The sequence below is a fragment of the Chlorocebus sabaeus genome, chromosome 10 (genome assembly GCF_047675955.1).
Source record: "Chlorocebus sabaeus isolate Y175 chromosome 10, mChlSab1.0.hap1, whole genome shotgun sequence".
Taxonomy (NCBI): domain Eukaryota; kingdom Metazoa; phylum Chordata; class Mammalia; order Primates; family Cercopithecidae; genus Chlorocebus; species Chlorocebus sabaeus.
In genome coordinates, this window is record NC_132913.1 from 77,849,906 (window position 1) to 77,871,311 (window position 21,406).

The 21,406-nt window shown below is 40.6% G+C and overlaps 1 long non-coding RNA gene and 1 pseudogene across 2 annotated transcripts in view; one reads left to right on the forward strand and one right to left on the reverse strand.

The window, feature by feature from the left end:
• The window catches only part of LOC140712586 (uncharacterized), a 51,794-nt gene that overhangs the window by 14,083 nt on the left and 16,305 nt on the right, over nt 1–21,406 (forward strand). The window lies entirely within an intron of this gene.
• LOC119625489 (U7 small nuclear RNA) lies at nt 7,809–7,861 on the reverse strand (annotated as a pseudogene).

Sequence of the window (21,406 nt, forward strand, 5' to 3'; positions counted from 1 at the left end):
ACTCCTGGGCTCAAGCTGTCCTCCTGCCTCTGCCTCCCTGAGAGCTGGGATTACAGACGTGAGCCACCGCGCCTGGCCCATTGGTCTAATCTCTGTTTTGGTACCAGTACCATGCTGTTTTGATTACTGTAGCCTTGTAGTATAGTTTGAAGTCAGGTAGCGTGATGCCTCCAGCTTTGTTCATTTGACTTAGGATTGTCTTGGAGATGCGGGCTCTTTTTTGGTTCCATATGAACTTTAAAGCAGTTTTTTCCAATTCTGTGAATAAAGTCATTGGTAGCTTGATGGGGATGGCATTGAATCTATAAATTACCTTGGGCAGTATGGCCATGTTCACAATATTGATTCTTCCTATCCATGAGCATGGTATGTTCTTCCATTTGTTTGTGTCCTCTTTTATTTCACTGAGCAGTGGTTTGTAGTTCTCCTTGAAGAGTTCCTTTACATCCCTTGTAAGTTGGATTCCTAGGTATTTTATTCTCTTTGAAGCAATTGTGAATGGAAGTTCATTCCTGATTTGGCTCTCTGTTTGTTTGTTACTGGTGTATAAGAATGCTTGTGATTTTTGTACATTAATTTTGTATCCTGAGACTTTGCTGAAGTTGTTTATCAGCTTAAGGAGATTTTGGGCTGAGACAATGGGGTTTTCTAAGTATACAATCATGTCATCTGCACACAGGGACAATTTGACTTCTTCTTTTCCTAACTGAATACCCTTTATTTCTTTCTCTTGCCTGATTGCCCTAGCCAGAACTTCCAACACTATGTTGAATAGGAGTGGTAAGAGAGGGCATCCCTGTCGTGTGCCAGTTTTCAAAGGGAATGCTTCCAGTTTTAGCCCATTCAGTATGATATTGGCTGTGGGTTTGTCATAAATAGCTCTTATTATTTTGAGATATATTCCATCAGTACTGAATTTATTGAGAGTTTTTAGCATGAGGGTCTGTTGAATTTTGTCAGAGGCCTTTTCTGCATCAAAAAAGAAAAGATAGCTGCATCTATACTGAACACATACAGACTTTTTTCCCTTGTTAGTCCCTAAACAATACAGTATAACAACAATTTGCTTGGGATTTACATTGTATTAGATGTTATAACTAAACTAGAGCTAATTTAAAGTGTATGGGAAGATGAGTGTAGGCTATATACAAGTACTTACTGCAACATTTTATATCACATATTTGACTGTCTCTGGATTTTTGTATCATGGGAGGCCCTGGAATAAATCTCCCACAGATACTGAGGGATGACTGTACTTCTAAGTTTTGCTAATGTCATTAATCATATTTTGCCAATAAAGTCCATCTACCTGAAATTAGATATATTTTTGCTTGCACTATGCAAAGTCTCTAAAATTAGATGAAAATAAATAATTATTATTATTTGGTACATTTCAGTTACTTCCCCTACCCCCCCCCCCCCCACCATTCTATTACATCTGTTTACTGTGATTTATAGGTCCTGTCCTTAGCAATAGAGTCAAGAAATCTACCTGCATTGTCAAGGTATGTATTGACTAGGATATTTCCAACTACAAGTAACAAAATTTGTAACTAAAAGTGTCTTAAACAAAACATTTATTATGTTGTGTGCACTGAAGTCCCAAAGCCAGTTGATTCAGTAGCTTAAGCATGCTCCCAAGGACCCAGGCTGTTTACAACATTCTGTTCCACCACTCTCCACTTGTTGGACTTTGTCCTTAAACTTTTCCCTTCATAATTGAAAAAGGCTGTCCTTGCTGCTGACACTGGGTTCTCACACAATCACAACCAAATATAGGGAGGACTATCTCCCTTTTCATCTCTTGAATGGAAAGAAAAGACTTTCTTGGAAGCTCTCACCTTCACCTTCTCGTCAGACTCCTCAGACTTTCTGGTCCCATGTATTTTGGTAGCCCATACCCTTGCTAAAAGTGGTGGAGCAAGTGTCTGGTATTTTTAGTGTTTATAGTGGGAAGTGGTTTCATAGAAGACAAAAACTAGAATAGTAATAGGCAGTGGAGAAAATCACTATGGTGATATTTTTGACAGCTCCCCAGAGCCTTCATAAATGTGTGAAAATGGTAATCTGAAATTTTATGGTGACTTAATAAATGAGTTTTATTCATTATTCTAAACTTTGACAGATGTGTTTTCTATTTTGAAATATACACACTGACTCAAAATGGGAGTTGTTTCTATACCAATTATGTATTTTTTCCTCTATTAATCCTGTTGAATAGATTGAGATAACATCTTTATTTTAAATTATTCAATTTCCTAAACAGCAAAATTGCAAATACTTTTTATTCTTTTGTTTTTGAGATGGAGTTTTGCTCTGTTGCCCAGGCTGGAGTGCAGTGGTGCCATCTCGGCTCACTGCAACCTCTGCCTCCTGGGTTCAAGCGATTCTTGTGCTTCAGCCTCCTGAGTAGCTGGGACTACAGGTGCACGCCACCACGTCTAGCTATTTTTTTTTTTTTTTTTGTATTTTTTTAGTAGTGATGGGGTTTCACCATGTCGGCCAAGCTAGTCTCAAACTCCTGACCTCAGGTGATCCGCCCACCTTGGCCTCCCAAAGTGCTAGGATTACAGGCGTGAGCCACCATGCCCATCCACAAATACTTTTTATTCTTATAATAAAAGAAGAAAAGTTAGACAAAGGAGGATGGGTTATCATGAGGAAAGTAAGGAAAAGATGATAGGAATGGCAGAAAAAGAAAGAGGAGATAAAAAAGGAGAGGTGGGGTGGAAAGAGCAGTGACTAATCCAGATGGTCCAGTGTGAGAAAGCTCAGTTATCTAGGTCACTTGCCGATTGGAATGACAGGCAGGACAAGCCATTAAGACAGTGGAGCAAATAGAAGGAAAGAGGGAGGATGTAGACTCCTTTCTCAGGCATGCATTCTGCAGGTTAGAATTTGTCTCTCCTAACCACATTGTGGGTGTGTCCCTGGAAATGCATGTTCATATATCTTGGCATTAGGATTCTGATGGCACTCCTTTTTTTTTCTTTTCACTTAAAGATAATTTGCCTGACACTAATATTTAAAACAATCCATTTAAATTTTAACCCTCTTAACTTATTTCAGCAATAATTAAAGCAAGGTTAGAACAGGCCAAGGAAAATTTTATACCCTGAGGTTCAAAGGGCCAGCCCTTCTAAGTAATAAGGGCTTCATAAATATATATTCCTCTATGTAAAATCTAACCCCACTTTAGGGCAAACAGCTCATCTAAACACACTAATTTTCTTGGATTTGTTTTAAGATTTAGAGGTTACTCTTCTTCCCCTCCATTTCACTGTTTCACCTGATTCTTGCCTTTTCCTAGTTTTCCCTCTTTCTACTTTTTGCTGTATGTAATAAGCACTGAAAATATTATAGGTACTCTCAATCTTGAGTAATACCAATGAGAGAATCTTGTTAAAATTCTCTTTGTTGTGATAGCAATCTTTTATGTTAAACAGACTTTTATTACTCTTAATCTTTATATCTATCATGAAGTAAAACAGATTTAGAAAGCTATACCAAAATAAACGTGTGCTCTAATGGGTTATTATACAGTAAACATTCTGGTAGCCATCACCCAAATCAAGAAGTAGAATTTTCCAGCTACTCCAGCTCTCCATGTATTCAAACCTCTCCCTCCTCCAAAAATATCCACCATCCTGGTTTTCATAATAATCACTTTCATGTGTTTGTTTATAGTTGTATGAACCAAGTGTACATCCATAGACACTGTATTTTTGCCCATTAATAATTGTTTTGGTTGTCTCTTAAGTCTCTCATATCTACCTGTTCACCCTTCCAATTTCTCTTTTCCTCATGATATATCTATTGAAAAACTAGAGCTGTTTGATATGTAGTTTCCCACAGCTGGGTATCACTGTTTTCATACTTATGGTACAGTTTGGCATGTACCTGTGTTCTCTGTATTTCCTGAAAAGTGGCAACTGGATTCAAAGGCTTCTGCAGACTTGGGTTTTATTCCTTTCAGTGAGGCTATAGGTTTTGTGTGTGTTCTTTCATTAGGAGGCATAAAATGTCTGGTCAACTCTCTTTTTGTGACATTAGGAACTATTGATATCTAGATCCACTAATTCATTGGAGGTTGCAAAATGTTGACACTCAAATTCCATGATTTCTTTTTCACGTATTAGTTGGAATACTTTTATAAGGAAATGGATCTCCTCATCTACCATTCGGCTACCCAGTGGTGCAGTTCATGTAGAAAAGGCAGAATAAGTGATTGGTTCTTTTCCCCTAATTTACCAGTTTTCAAGATAATTAATTGGTTCCTTTTCATCCTCTGAAGCTGAACAGTTCTTTGTTTTTTTGAATAATAATATCATGAACTCATGGATTTCTGTATATTTAATAAGATTTCAATGAATAGCAATTATTACTTTTTTTTCCTGAAGCTCAAATTATCCTATCTTCGGCTAATAGGATTCTCTTCAAGTTGGCTCCTGAGCCCTTTTGACATATCCTAGTAATTTTGCTAATTTCTTTGATATCTGATAGCAGATGTTACAGGCTCATTTATATGGTTCCTTCCCTAGACATGGAATCCGTCATGTCTCCAAAAATTTCTGATATCTCTGAAATTAGATTTCAAAGCAAAACCTTTGGGAAATAAAATTTCAAGACCACAATCCAGGCATTAATGCTTGGTTCTACCTGGTTGGTTATTGTTTCTGCAACTTTTCAGTAGCAGAACTAGAAAACCTGTCTACTGATATTTCTAATGAAAGTTCAGGACTATGGGTTTTTTTACTTAGCTTTCTTTATACTACATTGCAATCTCTTTTCCCCATATCAAGATTCCTAGTTCCCAGGTATACAGTAGATGACAGTGTCTTAATCTGTTTGGGGTGCTATAACAAAATACCATAAACTGGATAGCTTACAAAGAACAGATACTTATTTTTGACAAATCTGAAGGCTGGGAAGTCCAAGATCAAGATACCAGTAGATTCCATGTCTAGTGAGGGCCTGTTTCCCAGTTTATAGATGGCTCCTTCTTACTACAGCCTCACCTGGTGGAAGGGGTGAGCAAGCTACCTGGTGCATCTTTTATAAGGGCACTAATGCCATTCATGAGGGCTCTGCTCTCATGACCTAATTACCTCCCCAAGGCCTTACCTCCTAATACCATACCTTGGGGGTTAAGGTTTCAACATATAAATTTTGAGGGGACATAAACATTCAAACCATAGCAGATGAAATTAGAATATCTCATAATTACTCATTAACTTTATTCCACATTACACACACAACAAGATCAGAATAATAATACACATACTACTACCAACAGCATAAGTACAAAAACAGCTTAAAATACTTTTTTCATATGATCTCCCTTCTCTGACTGTATTTTTTAATAGCAATGCTATATCTGCATCATGTGCAAATGTAGCCTTTACATGTTATGCTCTCTCTTAACTCACACTTATTATTAGTTTCAGGTAATTGTCTTTAATGTATACCACCAGTCCTCATGCTGATATCTCTTTTAATGATCTGAAACTCATTGACTAGTAGAGTCTTTAGGAAGGGCTAAAAAACAATATTCTCAAAGTTTTTGTCTTCACTCATTTGTGTGGATGCCTGGTAACCTAGTCATTGTAAATATTGTTCAGTGGCTTTTATAGTTGACAATTGTAATGTTGGTTCGTATTGTAGTCCTTGAGTCTCTTTAGTATGTTACTCTGTTTTCTTTTGGCATAAAGTATTGTTGTAAAAAATATGATGGTAATCTAATTTTCTTACCCTTACAAATCACTTGCTGGTTTTGACTTCATAGCCAATGAAATATTTTCTTTTTTTTTAAGTTCATCCATCTTACTAGAAATACATCTTAGTGTTAGTTGTTCTAGGTCAATATTCTCAGCTACATAGTATGCTTTTTCAACACATAGTTTCATATTATTGTTTAGGGAAAGTTTTCTTCAACTATAGTTTTAAATATTTGTTTTGTACCCTTATTTTACTTTTCTTCTTCGGAGATTCTGGTTATTTATGGTTGAATCTTCTTCATCCGTCTTCAGTATTTGTCAGTTTCTCTCTAATGGTTTTTAATCTTTTTCTTTATTTCTTTTTCATTTAAATTTTTTTTCTTCTTTTTTCAATCTTCTATTTTTCCTAGGGCAAAGTTTGTTTTGTTTTGTTTTTGCTATTCTGTTTCTTCTAGTACAGTTTCATTTCTGAAAGAATTTTCATTTTATTTCTAATTGTCCCCTGAGTTCTGCCACCTCAATTATGAGTTTTTAAAATTTGGATTAATGTTTGCATTTCATTTCTTGCATCATTTTCTTAATGTATTTTACCTGCTTTTGAAATAGAAAGTTATAGTTTATGTTTGTTCTTTGAGCATGTCTTTCTTGTGGAGGGATTATTCTGCTCATTTTTTTCCCCTTAGGAATAACTGCAAGAGATTTGGCCTCAATACTTTTCTGTTTTAAATTTTTACGTGAAAGTGGCTTTCCATAACTGTTAGTAGGACTGATTCATGATTTTTGGGTAACTTCTTTAACTTCACACAAACTCCCTCTTCTGTTGTTTTTAATGTATTAAAAAGAGTCAGTTTGCCTTATGAGATTTCCTAGTTCAGTTCCCTCCTCCCCCTTTATCTGGGCCTCTTTTATCAGTTGTTCTGTTATCCATTGTCTCTGTCCAGCTCAATTTTGATTCCACTTAGCATTTCTCTTTAGTGTGACGCTGTCCAGGAAGGGAATCCTGGAAGGGAGCCCCGGCAGGTCACGTTTCTAGAGAGAAGCCATAAGGTCTAGATTGCTTAAGCACTCTCAGTCTTTGTAGCAGACCTTTTGCACTCATAGTCTGTGGGTTGGGCAAGACCTACCCACGTGCTTCCCAGTAAAAAGTCGTTGCTGTTTTGGGCTTCCTTCATTCTTAAGTCTGTCAAAGTCTGTCAAGTTTCATTGCTTCCCCGCTTGCTTTCTCCTGCTCAGTTGCTGATATGATTCAGGTCTTGTGGCTGTTTGGTGGTTTGTCCTCATTCGTCAGTGCGGATGCCTGGTAACTAGTCATTGTAAATATTGTCTGTGGGTTTTTTATTTTGTTAGGTAGTTACTCTGTTTTTATGTTGAGATTTGGATTTTTAAATGTACTGCTGCCACTGTCATCTTCCCAGAACCCACTGAATAGATTAAAAACATTCTCCTCTTTGACTGGTCAGGGTGGCTTCTGCCTGTAATCCCAGTGCTTTGGGAGGCTGAGGCGGGAGGCCAGGAGTTCAAGACAAGCCTGGGTAACGTACCAAGACCCCACCTCTACCAATTAAAAAAAAAAAATAGCCAGGAGTGGTGGCACACACCTATAATCCCAGCTATTTGGGCAGCTGAGGCAGGAAGATTGCTTGATCCAAGGAATTCGAGGCTGCAGTGAGCTATGATCCCACCACTGCATCCAGCTTGGGCAATAAAGTGAGAACCTACCTCAAAAAAAAAAAAAATTCTCTTTGCTACATAGAATCCCCATTTTCACAAGAAGCAGAAATGGTAAATTGGTATTAACTTTCTAAGTTTTCTAAGTTTTGATAATTTAATTGTAACTTCAGCAGAGTTTGGGGAATGTGTTCTCAATGTTATAAACTCCTCTAAGAATTTTATAGCAGTGTATTTTTTTCAGTCTACTTCTGGTATGATTAAAGAGAGAAAATATCTGTGTCCTAGAACCAGTTAAAAAAAATTAAGTGTTCCAAGTATTAATGGAAACCAACTTTACACAAAACTTTGGTACAAAGCAGTTCGTAAGCAGAATATTATAAAAATAACTATTTTTTTGTTTTTTATTTATTTGTTTTAGTGAGAGGTTTTCCTGGAAAACCTGCTAAACAAATTCTAAAAGAGCTGTAACAAAAATAACAATTCTTATTATTGTAGAGGAAGAGGTCTATTTACACAGTGTTTTCACATGCACTACCTCATTTAATCCTCAAAATAGTCCTCTTAGGGAGATATTGTTATTATGCGTTCCATTCTTCATCAGAAAAAAAATTGAACTTAGAGAACTCAAATGACTGGATTTAAGACTGTAGCAAGAAGGACTTCTGCCACCTCTACCTGCAGAGTGTTCACTTTTCCACGAAGGACTCAGCTTTGGTGAGATCCCTGTGTAGCATGTGGAAAGAAGTAGAAACCTGCCTAGTCAGCTCTATCAGTCATATACTCCCAGAGGACCCACAGGGTGACAGGTGCTGCAGACAGATCACTCTCATGGTCTGGCTAAAAGCTTTGTCTAGCACTTTAAAGCCTGTAAGTGACAGGAGTGACATCTGAATTGAGGTTTTCTGACTGTAAATCCTCTGGTTTGCTTTTTCTTGATAGCTAACATCCGCTTCAGCAGTGAGCTTTGTGGAGTCTGTAGCTTGAGCAGCTCCAGGTGGCATCACGAAATCTGCGTGTTGCTGAACGTGAGTAGCTTTGATTCGTAGTGGGTATGAGAGGACCATGTGAGAACATTTCTGGTGATTGTGGCAACATTTCTCAAATGTTTACTCGTGAGTGCTCTGAGAAGCAGAGAGAAGGATCCTGTCCTATATCTCCATGGACTCTTTTATTACATGCTAATATTTTTACCTTCACATTCATGTGGAGAGATTGCTGGCAAGATGGTTGAATAGGAACAGCTCTGGTCTGCAGCTTCCAGCGAGATCGATGCAGAAGGTGGCTGATATCTGCATTTCCAACTGAGATATCCAGTTCATCTCACTGGGACTGGTTGGACAGTGGGCGCAGCCTAAGGAGGGTGAGCAGAAGCAGGGTGGGGCATTGCCTCACCCGGGAAGCACAAGGGGTCAGGGAACTCCCTCTCCTAGCCGAGGGAAGCCATTAGGGACTGTACCATGCACTCCAGCCCAGCTACTGCGCTTTTCCCACAGTCTTCATGACCCACAGACCGGGAGATTCCCTCCAGTGCCTATGCCACCAGGGCCCTGGGTTTACAGCACAAAACTGGCCAGCTGTTTGGGCAGACACTGAGCTAGCTGCAGGAGTTTTTTTTTCATACCTCAGTACGCCTGGAATGCCAGGGAGACAGAACTGTTCACTCCCCTGGAAAGGGGCTGAAGCCAGGGAGCCAAGTGGTCTGGCTCCGCAGGTCCCACCCCCACGGAGCCTAGCAAGCTAAGATCCACTGGCTTGAAATTCTCGCTGCCAGCACAGCAGTCTGAGCCCGACCTGGGACTCTCCAGCTTGGTGGAGGGAAGGGCATCCACCGTTGCTGAGGTTTGAGTAGGCAGTTTTACCCTCACAGTGTAAACAAAGCCACCAGGAATTTCAAACTGGGCAGAGCCCACTGCAGCTCAGCAAGGCCTCCATGGACAGACTGCCTCTCTAGATTCCCTCCTCGCTGGGCAGGGCATCTCTGAAAAAAAGGCAACAGTCCCAGTCAGGGACTTATACATAAAACTCCCACCTCCCTGGGACAGAGCAGCAGGGGGGATGGAGCGGTTGTGGATGCAGCTTCAGCAGACTTAAATGTCCCTGCCTGGCAGCTCTGAAGAGAGCAGCAGATCTCACAGCGCAGAATTAATCACAGCACAGTATTCGGGCTCTGATAAGGGACAATGTGCCTCCTCAACTGGGTCCCTGACCCCTGTGTATCCTGACTGGGAGACACTTCCCAATAGGGGCCAACAGACACCTCATACAGAAGAGCTCTGGTTGGCATTGGGCAGGTACCCCTCTGGGACGAAGCTTCCAGAGGAAGGAACGGGCAGCAATCTTTTCAGTTCTGCAGCCTCTGCTGGTGATACCCAGGCAAACAGGGTCTGGAGTAGACCTCCAGCAAACTCCAGCAGACCTGCAGCAGAGGGGCCTGACTGTTAGAAGGAAAACTAACAAACAGAAACGAATAGTATCAACATCAACAAAAAGGACGTCTACTCAGAGACCCCATTTGAAGGTCCCTGACTTCAAAGACCAAAGATAAATCCAGAAAGATGGGAAAACCCCAGCGCAAAAAGGCTGAAAATTCCAAAAACCAGAATGCCTCTTCTCCAAAGGATCACAACTCCTTGCCAGCAAGAGAACAAAACTGGATGGAGAATGAGTTTGATGAATTGACAGAAGTAGGCTTCAGAAGGTGGATAATAACAAACTCCTTCAAGCTAAAGGAGCATGTTCCAACCCAATGCAAGGAGGCTAAGAACCTTGAAAAAAGATTAGAATAATTGCTATCTAGAATAACCGGTTTAGAGAAGAATATAAATGATCTGATGGAGTTAAAAAACACTTTTTAAAGAACTTTGTGAAGTATCCAGAAGTATCAATAGCCAAACTGATCAAGCAGAAGAAAGGATATCAGAGAATGAAGATCAATTTAATGAAATAAAGCGACAAGACACGCTAAAAAAAAGAATGAAAAGGAACAAACAAAGCCTCCAAGAAATATGGGACTATGTGAAAAGACTGACTCTACATTAGATTGTTGTACCTGAAAGTGACAGGGAGATTGGAACCAAGTTGGAAAACACTCTTCAGGATATTATCCAGGAGAACATCCCCAACCTAGCAAGGCAGGGTAACATTCAAATTCAGGAAATACAAAGAAATTGAGGCAGCAATTAATAGCCCACCAACCAAAAAAAGTCCAGGACCAAACAGATTCACAGCTGAATTCTACCAGAGGTACAAGGAGGAGCTGGTACTATTCCTTCTGAAATTATTCCAATCAATAGAAAAAGAGGGAATCCTCCCTAACTCATTTTATGAGGCCAGCATCGCCCTGATACCAAAACCTGGCAGAGACACAACAACAACAACAACAACAAAGAAAATTTCAGGCCAATATCCCTGATGAACATTGATGCGAAAATCCTCAATAAAATACTGTCAACCGGAATCCAGCAGCACATCAAGAAGCTTACCACCATGATCAGGTTGGCTTCATCCCTGGGATGCAAGGCTGGTTCAACATACACAAATCAATAAATGTAATCCACCACATAAACAGAACCAATGACAAAAACCACATGATTATCTCAATGGATGCAGAAAAGGCCTTTGACAAAATTCAACAGCTCTTCATGCTAAAAACTCTCAGTAAACTAGGCATTGATGGAACATATCTCAAAATAATAAGAGCTATTTATGACAAACCCACAGTCAATATCATACTGAATGGGCAAAAACTGGAAGCATTCCCTTTGAAAACTGGCACAAGACATGGATGCCTTCTCTCAACACTGCTATTCAACACAGAACTTCCAATAGGAAGTTCTGGCCAGGATAATCAGGCAAGAGAAAGAAATAAAGCGTATTTGATTAGGAAGAGAGGAAGTCAAATTGTCTCTGTTTGAAGATGACATGATTCTATCTTTAGAAAACCTCATTGTCTCAGCCCAAAATCTCCTTAAGCTGATAAGCAACTTCAGCAAAGTCTCAAGATACAAAATCAGTGTGCAAAAATCACAAGCATTCCTATACACCAATAACAGACAAACAGAAGCCAAATCATGAGTGAACTCCCATTCACAATTGCTACAAAGAGAATAAAATACCTAGGAATACAACTGACAAGGAATGTGAAAGACCTCTTCAAGGAGAACTACAAACCACTGCTCAAGGAAATAATAGAGGACACAAACAAATGGAAAAATATTCTATACTCATGAATAGGAAGAATCAATATCATGAAAATGGCCATACTGCCCAGAGTAATTTATAGATTCAGTGCTATCCCCATCAAGCTACAATTGACTTTCTTCACAGATCTAGAAAAAACTACTTTACATTTCATATGGAACCAATAAAGAGCCCACATAGCCAAGACAATCCTAAGCAAAAAGAATAAAGCTAGAGGCATCATGCCACTGGTCTTCAGACTATACTACAAGGCTATAGTAACAAAAACAGCATGGTACTGGTACCAAAACAGATATATAGACCAATGGAACAGAACAGAGGCCTCAGAAATAATGCCACACATCTACAACCATCTGATCTTTGACAGACCTGACAAAAACAAGAAATGAGGAAAGGATTCCCTATTTAATAAATGGTGTTGGGAAAACTGGCTAGCCATATGCAGAAAGCTGAAATTGGATCCCTTCCTTACACCCTATAAAAAATTAACACAAGATGGATTAAAGACTTAAATGTAAGACCTAAAGCCATACAAACCCTAGAAGAAAACCTAGCCAACACCATTCAGGACATAGGCATGGGCAAAGATTTCATGACTAAACACCAAAAGCAATGGCAACAAAAGCCAAAACTGACAAATGGGATTAATTAAACTGAAGAGCTTCTGCACAGCAAAAGAAACTATCATCAGAGTGAACAGGCAACCTACAGAATGGGAGACAATTTTTGCAATGTATCCATCTGACAAAGGGCTAATATCCAGAATATAAAAGGAACTTAAACAAATTTACAAGGAAAAAAGAAACAACCCCATCAAAAAGTGGGCGAAGGGCCGGGCACGGTGGCTGAAGCCTGTAATCCCAGCACTTTGGGAGGCCGAGACGGGCGGATCACGAGGTCAGGAGATTGAGACCATCCTGGCTAACTGGGTGAAACCCCATCTCTACTAAAAAATATAAAAAACTAGCCGGGCGAGGTGGCGGGCACCTGTAGTCCCAGCTACTCGGGAGTCTGAGGCAGGAGAATGGCATAAACCCAGGAGGCTGAGCTTGCAGTGAGCTGAGATCCGGCCACTGCACTCCAACCTGGGTGACAGAGCAAGACTCTGTCTCAAAAAAAAAAAAAAAAAGTGGTCGAAGGATATGAACAGACACTTTTCAAAAGAAGACATTTATGTGGCAAACAAACAGGAAAAAATGCTCATCATCACTGGTCATTAGAGAAATCAAAACCACAATGAGATACCATCTCACACCAGTTAGAATGGCGATCATTAAAAAGTCAGGAAACAACAGATGCTGGAGAGGATGTGGAGAAATAGGAATGCTTTTACACTGTTGGTGGGAGTGTAAATTAGTTCAACCACTGTGGAAGACAGTGTGGTGATTTCTCAAGGACCTAGAACTAGAAATAACATGTGACCCAGCAATCCCATTCCTGGGTATATACCCAAAGGTTTATAAATCATTCTACTATAAAGACACATGCACACATATGTTTATTGCAGCACTGTTCACAATAGCAAAGACTTGGAACCAACCCAAATGCCCATCAATGATAGACTGGATAAAGAAAATGTGGCACATATACACTACAGAATACTATGACGCCATAAAAAGGATGAGTTTGTGTCCTTTGCAGAGACATGGATGACACTGGAAACCATCATTCTCAGCAAACTAACACAAGAACAGAAAACCAAACACTGCATGTTCTCACTCATAAGTGGAAGTTGAACAATGAGAACACATGGACACAGGGAGGGGAACACCACACACTGGGGCCTGTTGGGGGGTGGGGGGCTAGGGGAGGGATAGCATTAGGAGAAATACCTAATGTAGATGACGGGTTGATGGGTGCAGCAAACCACCATGGCACATGTACACCTACGTAACAAACCTGCACGTTCTATATTTGTACCCCGGAACTTAAAGTATAATAAAAAAAATTCATACCAACTTTAAATTCTATTTTGTAATATACCTGTGCTATTTAGATACTAAAAGAATATTTTGCACTACTTGCCAGCAGGTAAAATTGTCATAGCTGATAATAATACAGAAGGTAAAATACAGAAGGTTTATCCAGTGGCTCTTAGTATCTGCTGGCATACCACCACGTAACCCTAAAATGTTGCTCACTTTGAAAGCAAGAGAAGGAGTGAGAAGAAGTAGGCTGCAGACTCATGATGGGAGTCTGAAGATTCTGCTAAACATTTGGGCTTTATTATGTCCAAAAGGAGGAGCCAACAAAGTATTTAAAATATAAAGTAAACTGATCAGATTTGTGTTTTAGATGAATGGCTTTTGAACTTTGATCACCATCATCTATTAATAAGGAAGACACTTTACATGCTAATTCATACACAGATTATGGATAGCATATATATATATGTGTATATATGAATATTATATGTAAAGAAAATATGATGAAACTTTTTTTACCCTTATATTTTCCATTTTAATCTATTTCATCTAGAAAAGTTAATGTGATTCACTAAATTGGTTGCACCAAGGGTGGCATAAACAACAGGAAATTTATTTTCTCACAGTTCCAGAGGCTAGAAGTCCAAGATCACGGTGTCAGCAGGTTTTTCTTCTGAGACCTCTCTCCTTGACTTGTCTTCCCCTACTGTCTTCACGTGGTCTTTTTCTATGCAAGTCTATGTCCTAATTATAAGGAAACCACTTGATTTGGTCTAGGGCCCACCCCTAATGACCTCATTTTACCTTAATTACCTGTATAAAAGCTCTGTCTCCAAATATAGTCCCATTCAGAAGTCCTAGGGTTTGGATTTCAACATACAAGTATTAGCAGAAGGGATGGGGGAGGGGGGTTGGCAGGAGAGGTAGGAAGAGTTCAGTCCATAACACCATATATGTCTATCTTTTTAAAAAATCAAATGCAGGCATTTATATATTCTGCAAAATAAATGCCAAAATACCAGTACTGCAATTAATATCACAGTTATTCTCACAACATAATGAGTTCAGTTGCTTAATTGCATGGTGGAAAAGTGGATTTTCTATTTTAATGGCCCCTGGAAGAGTCTCACAGGCTACCAACTTTTAAAATTTTTTTAGGTAAGAGGATCTTAACTTTTATTTTACTATGTAGTTACTGTTGCCCAACTGTTTCATCTTGGCCTTGACTCGATATTCCTAATACATAGAAGTGTAAATGAAAAGCTAGTTTTCAAAGGGTAACTAAAGGACTTTGGTAAAAGGGAAGAGAGCAACAAGAAATATTTGATTTAGGATGACTTGAATGACTGAAAAGAGAAAATTCAAATAGTTATTTCCCTCTTTGGGTAGTCGACCAAGAAGCAAGCTCAGCATCTGAATTAGCTCAAAGGGAAAACAGACCAGTAGAAATGGGGTGTGAAATCCATAGCTAAGCTCTGGTCTGATAAAGTGACTTCCTAGCCAGGAAGCTCACACTGTTACACAGTGAGCTAAGTGTTCCCAGTCCCCTCCTATCTGCCCATAGATATGTACAGCAGCACCAGCGTGGGGCTCTTTCTATTCTGCATCCAGCTGTGCCAGCCCACAGAGTGCCTCACTTCTCCATGGAGTCATAAGCACTCCCTAACTGATTCTTCCAAGTTTCCCACATTGCATCTCCCTGGAGGCTGCCATGGGTTGGGGCTGGCACCTTTGCATTCCATCCATGTTTGCTTATTGATGGATCAATTGATTGAACAAACTTTACAGATTTTCCGTCCCAGCCCTTGGACGAGTCCTTTTAAGCTCTCTAAATATCAGTTAATTCATTCTGCAAAATATGGCAATTCATAAAGATGGTCTCTTTTTTGCCCTAACTTTATATAAATCTGTGCTACAATTTCAGATTTTAAGGCATATTTTTTTAAGTATAATGTATAACTACAAAAGAAACTATGAATGCCATCAACTAACACACGAAAAGAAAAGTACCCTTTTCTTCCTAGGGTCTTAAGGCTTATTTTAGATGGGAAATTTGAGTTTACCTCAACCTTGAGTTTTCAACTCATTCCCCTGCTCTGTTTTGGGCCACACTTGTTGATAGAGGTAACTCTGAGATCACCCTAAAACTATGCATAAGCTGAAATATTAGTTATCAATGTCAGTGGCAGGTTCTCCTCCAAAGATCAGGCTATCAAACACAAATATAATTCTGAAAAGCAAAATTTTATAAACACAAAATGACTATCTATATGATAGCATTATCAGCAAAGCTTTGCTCTTCCTCTTCTGACTAGAATTGCTAATTAAATGTTTTCTAATGCTCTTTTGTACAGCCCTGTGGAATATTTCCTTGAGACATTCACATGCAAGGTGGCTTTGTGCTGTGTTCTCCTCCCACCCACTCATCACCCACACGCACCTGCCCTCCTGCTCCCCGCTGACTCAGCGGCCCAGCCTCCTCCCACACAGGCCCAGTGACCTGGCACCCACTCAACCACCTTCTTGTTTGTTCTCCCACAAACCCACCCACTCATCTTCTTTCCTTCACACAGGTAGACGTTTTCACACTCCCACTGCTCAGCAGACAAAGCTCAAGAATGTGCTTTGGGTGGCAGTGGCGGGACGGGGGAGAATAATTTTTTTCTAATGACCATTATGTTTTTTTCCTTGATCAACAGGCTTATCCACAAATGAGTAGTTGATAAACAGTCATTTTTATGCTTAGATTGTTTTTTCAGTACTTCCTCATACTCAATAATTGGATTTTCTATTTTTGAAAACTGTACCACAACGAATATGTATACACTTTGAGCACTGTAACTTGTTTCAGTGAAAACACATGCCCCATCTTTTGTCTAAATTGAAATATTTCACTCACATTTTGAAGTGAACGGGTGCACCAATGAGATAATGGTTCATTGGGATGGTTATTTGTAATGATGGTGTCTGAGCTATAGCTGGAATCAATAGGCTGCCTGACAAGATTAATTGGCTGTGAATTATGCTGGAGCAATTCCAGAGCCAATACCAGAAACAAGGGCCAGCCCACTCATCAAAGCCCTGCCAAGGCCTCCTTACTCTGTGGGGCTGGCCCCAGGGGAGGCGGGGAGGCCAACGTCTGCTACTTGTTTATGTTTTTAAGGCTACTAGAAAAGTTTCCCCAAATCACCCTAATGTTGCTATCCTGATGTTCCAGAATTAAAGTCACTCCTGAGTCCTCTGAGTATTTAGAGTATGAAGAATTAGAAAGATATTGCTGCAGTTTCTTCCCATTCATGGCAACTATTTTTATCCTTTCAAGGAGCTCAGATCATATGCCACATGGTGTGAACAGAATCTATTCTGCAATATTATGAATTCAATCTTGAAGAGGAAGTGTGTGTATAACAGTGGATTTTAAGTAGTGGACTACTTAATTTGTTTTTATTTATTTATTTTGCTTTTTAAATATCATAGCTGATGTGAACTCCAGGAACAATTTGTCCTCTTTTATCTCTCCAAGGTGAAGCACAGTGCCTGACATGTAGTAGCACTCAATCCATGGCTGGAAACTTGCTTCAGATACCTGGCAATTTATCTTGTCAGTACTAAGCTTTAGGGCAAATTTTCTTCAATTTTATATGTACTAGTCTTTTGCTCTTGATTTTGAATACAACTACTCTTTCCTTTAAATTTCCACAAAAATGTGCTATGCCCTCTTACGTATTTTATCACTTTCTCTCTTGAATCATATTTAATCTTAAAGCTCTTAATGGCTCATGAGGACTTTTAAGACAGATCTATATGATTTAACTTTGTATCTCTACCTAAAGCAAAGCTTCTCACATAAAAATCTCCACATATAAAGAGGTGCAAGCTGGGTGCAAAAGCAAGAGACAAGTAAGTACCTCTTGGCTCATTCAACTGCCACATGGTGATAGAACTGCCACTAAGTTTCTAGTTGCTGGCTTCTCGCTAAAGATGGCAGAATGAACACAGGCATATCTCTTATATCTCTTCTCTCAATAGAGAACAGGAGATGGGGTGATGAGTAGATAAGACATTTCATAAATATTTGTTGGAAAGAATGGAGGAGGGTTAACTGATGTAAAAAGAGAGAAAGCCATTGTCTAAAGTGTGTGCAGTGGGGTATACTGAAGATAAATAAGACATTTCACCTTGAAGACCTGAAGGAAGCTCAAGACTTGGAGTCAACAGTCTTGGCAGAGAGAGGGGGTGAGGTACGGAGTGCAAAGTGTGAGATAAGTTCAAAGCTTATGTACGGAACAGTCGACTACTCTTGTGCCCCAGATACAGAATATCAGCAGCCAAGGTACTCCCTCCTGCTCCAGGAGGAAATGAGAATTTTTTGTTAATCAAGAGACACCCAATAGGAATGGCCTGAGCATCAGAAAAACCAAACCTAATAGAAGAAAGAAGCCATGAGGACCAAAACAGTCAAATGAATTGCAAGTCTGCACTGGGAATGGTTGGATTATCTGTGCTCTTTCCCCTGCTACACAATCAAAGCACTATTAATCAGGCAGCAAACCCTTAGGCCAGTGTTTCTAAATTGTGGGTTATGAACTCAGTTATGATTAGTGGAGTATAAAATCTGTTTAATGGGTCACAACCAACATTTTCTTGGGTTGGGTTCTTTGAGAAGCAGGCTTTGAGGTGGACTTGAGAGTTCAGAACATTTATTAGGGTTTGTCCTTGGGACCAATATCTGTGGAAGGATATAGAATTGGACAAAAAGAGAATGTGAGCTGTGATGCGAGACCCAATGACTATTTCACCCAACCCCACAAGGAGCATTGAAGCTAGAATGAGTTTCCAGAGTTGTCCCACATCAGGCCAAGATGTCCCGGACTTTATTCTCTCTCATAGGCTGAATTGCATCTTCCCAAAACTCATATGTTGAAGTCCCCATGTGTCCGGAATTAGTGGGTTCTTGGTCTTGCTGACTTCAAGAAGGAAGCCGCAGACCCTCGCGGTGAGTGTTACAATTCTTAAAGATGGTATGCCTGGAGTTTGTTCCTTCAGACGTTCAGATGTGTCTGGAGCTTTTTCCTTCTGGTGGCTTCGTGGTCTCGCTGACAGCAGTGAAGCTGCAGACCTTCGCAGTTGAGCATTACAGCTCTTAAAGGCAGTGCCTCTGGAGTTGTTCGTTCTTCCCGGTGGGTTCATGGTCTCGCTGGCTTCTGGAGTGAAGCTGCAGACCTTCCCGGTGAGTGTTACAGCTCTTAAAGGCAGCGTGAACCCAGAGAGTGAGCAGCAGCAAGATTTATTTCAAAGAGCAAAACAACAAAGCCTCCACGGTGTGCAACTAGACCCAACCAAGTTGCCACTGCTGGTTCTGGCAGCCTGCTTTTATTCCATTATCTGACTCCACCCACATCCTGCTGATTGGTCCATTTTACAGAGAGCTGATTGGTCCGTTTTGACAGAGTGCTGATTGGTGTGTTTACAACCTTGAGCGAGACACAGAGTACTAGACAGAAAAGTTCTCCGAGTCCCCACTAGGTTAGCTAGATACAGAGTACCAATTGGTGTATTTACAAACCTTGAGCTAGACACAGAGTGCTGATTGATGTATTTACAATCCCTTAGCTAGACATAAAGGTTCTCCAAGTCCCCACTAGACTCAGGAGCCCAGCTGGCTTCACCTAGTGGATCCTGCATCGCCGCTGCAGGCGGAGCTGCCGGCCAGTCCCGAGCCGCACCTGCACTCCTCAGCCCTTGGGCAGTCCATGGGTCCGCCGCGGAGCAGGTGGCTGCGCCCATCAGGGAGCCCACCGTGTAGGGGGGCCTCAAACATGGCGGGCTTCAGGTTCCCAGCCCGGCCTCACGGAGAGGCCGCCGAGGTCCAGAGAGAATTCTAGCGCGGTGCATGCGCCCGGCATGGGGAACCCGGCGCAACCTCCGCAGTTGCTGGCCGGGGTGCTAAGCCCCTCACTGCGCTGGGCAGGTGGCGCCAGCTGGCCGCCCCCTGTGCGGGGCCCGCCTACTTCGCTCAGGCGCCCGCCGGAACTCTCCCTCCACACTTCCCCGCAAGCAGAGGGAGGTGGCTCCCGCCTTGGCCAGCCCAGAGAGGGCCTCCCATAGTGCAGTGGTGGACTGAAGGGCTCCTCAAGCGCCGCCAGAGTGGATACCGAGGACGAGGAGGCGCCGAGAGTGAGGGCTGCTAGCACATTGTCACCTCGCACCAACACAGAAAACCTCAGAATGTAGCCTTATTTGGAAATATGCTCTTTGAAAAGGTGATTAAGTTAAAACAAAGCCATTAGGATAGGGCAGTAATCCAGGAGTATTCGTGTCCTTGTAAGAAGAGAAAGACACACAGGGGCACCCATGTACAAAGAACAGTGAGACTTCCAGCCACCAGAACTGTAAATTTCTGTTGTTTAAGCCACTGAATCTGTGGCGTTTTGTTATGGCAGCCCTAGAAAACTAATATATCCACCCCCAACCCTTACTGGATGTGGCCACAGGAAGTATGACCTTGGGCAAGGCAGCTCTGCCCTGAAGCAATCCCTGAAAAGGCTGACAACTGAAGAGTCCCCACCAGCAGCGGTCTCAAGAGTCTGGGGCAACTAGTCCCTTCACTGCAGTGTATCTAATTAGTATATCATCGTCCATCACAAACATTAAAGAAAATAAAATTCAGTAGGCTAGATAGAGAATGTCAGAGAGCATTCTATGTAGAGAAAGTAAATATTGTTTCGCAAAACGTTTTTGTCTTTATATATATATACACACACGCATATATATATATGTGAGTGTGTTGACTGGGACTTGATGGAAAAGAATTTCTTACTGTCAGATAGACTCACTGGGTACAGTGGGTCATGCCTGTAATCCCAGCACTTTGGGAGGCTGAGGCAGGAGGATTACTTGAGCCCAGGAGTTTGAAACCAGCCTGGACAGCATGGCAAAACCCTGTCTGTACTAGCAGTACAAAAAATTAGCTGGGTGTGGTGGCTGAGGTGTGAGATCACCTGAACATAGGAGGTCGAGACCGCAGTGAGCTGTGATTGCAACACTGACTCCAGCCTGGGCTACAGGAGTAAGACTCTGTCTTAAAACAAGAAAGAAAAGAGAAGATAGGAAAGGAAAGGAAGAAGGAAGGAAGGAGAGAAGAAGGAAGGAAGAAAGAGAGAAGGAAGGAAGGAAAAAGAAAAGAAAGAAGATAGAAAGAAAGGAAAGAAAGAAAGAAAAGAAAGAAAGAGAAAGAAAGAAAAGAAAGAAAGGTTCTGAAGTCACTCACCTAGGAAATAAACTAGAGGTTTTTTTCCCGGAAAAGTTAAATATACAACAGACAAAATGTTTTCTCTACCATCCAAAAGTGAAGCCCATCACTCTACACACCCACACAGAGCTCTTCATCAGCTTTTGAGTGCTCTATTCTTAAATATAAGTCGGCAAAAAAATACCATGGGGCATGTAAATCATACCTCTAACCTAAAGGAGAGGTTGCAACATCAAAAACAGAAAATGGAATACAAAGGGAAACTGTAGAAAATAGAAAAATACTGTTTAAATGCTAATTTATAGCCTCAAAAATTATGAGATTTGTATCTATAAAATAAAAGCAGAATGTGATGATAAAAGAACAATTAGAAAAAAAAAGGAAGGAGCTCTTGGAAACTAAAAATATAATTTTAAAAACTTCAGTAGTAGGAGTAGGAGATAAAGTTAAGGAAGTCTGCTGAAAATAGAACCAAAAGATGAGTAGATTAACAATAAGAAGACTATCTATCCAGTAGGAAAAATATCTGACTACAAGGAGCTCAAGGAAGAGAAGAAATGGAGGAAAAAGTATACAAGAAAATATCTCAGAACTGAAGGCTATAAATCTCAAAATCGAAGGTACCAAGTACTCAGCACAAC